Source organism: Arachis hypogaea, chromosome 4 (genome assembly GCF_003086295.3).
Source record: "Arachis hypogaea cultivar Tifrunner chromosome 4, arahy.Tifrunner.gnm2.J5K5, whole genome shotgun sequence".
NCBI classification, from domain to species: Eukaryota; Viridiplantae; Streptophyta; class Magnoliopsida; order Fabales; family Fabaceae; genus Arachis; species Arachis hypogaea.
This window is the reverse complement of record NC_092039.1, coordinates 43895899-43898385: the sequence shown is the minus strand read 5'-3', so window position 1 is coordinate 43898385 and position 2487 is coordinate 43895899. Positions and strand designations below refer to the sequence as shown.

The 2487-nt window shown below is 37.8% G+C and overlaps 1 non-coding gene across 1 annotated transcript; it reads right to left on the bottom strand.

The window, feature by feature from the left end:
- Nucleotides 1-1063: 1063 nt before the first annotated feature.
- LOC112798845 (small nucleolar RNA R71) lies at nt 1064-1167 on the bottom strand. The gene has a single exon (XR_003200442.1). It is a non-coding gene; the product is annotated as a small nucleolar RNA R71 (small nucleolar RNA).
- Between the last annotated feature and the right edge of the window lie 1320 nt (nt 1168-2487).

Genomic DNA, 2487 nt, shown 5'->3' with positions numbered 1-2487 from the left:
TAAAAATTAGATCTTTTTATCTTTTATCTTATCTTTTTCAAAAATTTTATCTTTTTCAAAATTTGATTTCAAAATATCTTATCTAACTTCTTATCTTCTTATCTTTTCAAAATTTGATTTTAATATCTTTTTCAATCAACTAACTAACTTTTTATTTGTTTCCTATCTTTTTCAAAACCAACTAACTACTCTTCCCTCTCTAATTTTCAAAAATACTTCTCTCTTTTTCAAAAATTCTTTTTGTTTTAAATTTTAATTTTAATCATATATTATCTTTAATTTTCGAAAATCACTAACCACTTTTTCAAAATTATTTTCGAAATTCTCTATCTCTTTTCTTATTCTATTTAATTAATTATTTACTAACACTTCTCTTCACCTCTCTTCATCTAAAGATCCGAACCCAATCTACCCCTTGAGTTTGGATTCTTCTTCACTCTTCTCCCCTTTCTTCTGCTACTAACATAAAGGAATCTCTATACTGTGACATAGAGGATTCCTCTTCCTTTCTTGTTTTCTTCTCTTTCATATGAGTAGGAACAAGGAAAAAGGCACTCTTGTTGAAATTGATCCAGAACCTGAAAGGACTCTGAAGAGAAAATTAAGAGAAGCTAAATTACAACAATCCAGAAACAACCTTTCAGAAATTTTCGAACAAGAGAAGGAGATGGCAGCCGAAAATAATAATAATGCAAGGAGAATGCTTGGTGACTTCACAAAGCCAACGTCCAAATTTGATGGAAGAAGCAACTCCATTCCTGCCATTGGAGCCAACAACTTTGAGCTGAAACCTCAGCTAGTTGCCTTAATGCAACAAAACTGCAAGTTTTATGGACTTCCATTTGAAGATCCTTATCAGTTTTTAACTGAGTTCTTGCAGATCTGTGAAACTGTAAAGATGAATGGAGTTGATCCTGAAGTCTACAGACTCATGCTTTTCCCTTTTGCTGTAAGAGACAGAGCTAGAATATGGTTGGATTCACAACCCAAGGATAGCCTGGACTCCTGGGATAAGCTGGTCACTGCCTTCTTGGATAAATTCTTTCCTCCTCAAAAGCTGAGCAAGCTGAGAGTAGATGTTCAAACCTTCAAACAAAAGGATGGTGAATCCCTCTATGAAGCTTGGGAAAGATACAAGCAGCTGACCAAAAGATGTCCATCTGACATGTTTTCAGAATGGACCATATTAGATATATTCTATTATGGTCTATCTGAATTTTCGAAAATGTCATTGGACCATTCTGCAGGTGAATCAATTCACCTAAAGAAAACACCTGCAGAAGCTCAAGAACTCATTGACATGGTTACAAATAACCAATTCATGTACACTTCTGAGAGGAATTCCGTGAATAATGGGATACCTCAGAAGAAATGAGTTCTTGAAATTGATGCTCTGAATGCCATATTGGCTCAGAACAAAGTGTTGACTCAGCAAGTCAACATGATCTCTCAAAGTCTGAATGGATGGCAAAATGCATCCAACAGTACTAAAGAGGCAGCTTCTGAAGAAGCTTATGATCCTGAGAACCCTGCCATGGCAGAGGTTAATTACATGGGTGAACTTTATGGAAACACCTATAATCCATCATGGAGAAATCATCCAAATTTCTCATGAAAGGATCAACAAAAGCCTCAACAAGGCTTTAACAATGGTGGACGCAATAGGCTGAGCAATAGCAAGCCATATCCATCATCTTCTCAGCAACAGACAGAGAATCCTGAACAAAATACTTCTAATTTAGCCAATCTAGTCTCTGATCTGTCAAAGGCCACTTTCAGTTTCATGAATGAAACAAGATCCTCCATCAGAAATCTGGAGGCACAAGTGGGCCAGCTGAGTAAGAAAGTCATTGAAACTCCTCCCAGTATTCTCCCAAGCAATACAGAAGAGAATCCAAAAGGAGAGTGCAAGGCCATTGATGTGATCAATGTGGCCGAATGCACAAGGGAGGAGGAGGACGAAAATCCTAGTGAGGAAGACCTCTTGGGATGTCCCTCAAGCAAGAAGGAGTTTCCTATTAAGGACCCAAAGGAATCTGAGGCTCATACAGAGACCATAGAGATTCCATTAAATCTTCTTCTGCCATTCATGAGCTCTGAAGACTATTCTTCCTCTAAAGAGGATGAAGATGTGACTGGAGAGCAAGTTGCTCAATATTTAGGAGCTATCATGAAGCTGAATGCCAAGTTGTTTGGTAATGAGACTTGGGAAAGTGAACCTCCCTTGCTCATTAATGAACTAGATACCTGGATTCAGAAAACTCTACCTCAAAAGAAACAAGACCCTGGCAAGTTCTTAATACCTTGTACCATAGGCACCATGACCTTTGAAAAGGCTCTATGTGATCTGGGGTCAGGGATAAATCTTATGCCACTCTCTGTAATGGAGAAGCTGGGGATCATTGAGGTACAACCTGCCTTGTTCTCATTACAATTGGCAGACAAGTCATTGAGACAAGCTTAAGGAATAGTGGAGGACGTGTTAGT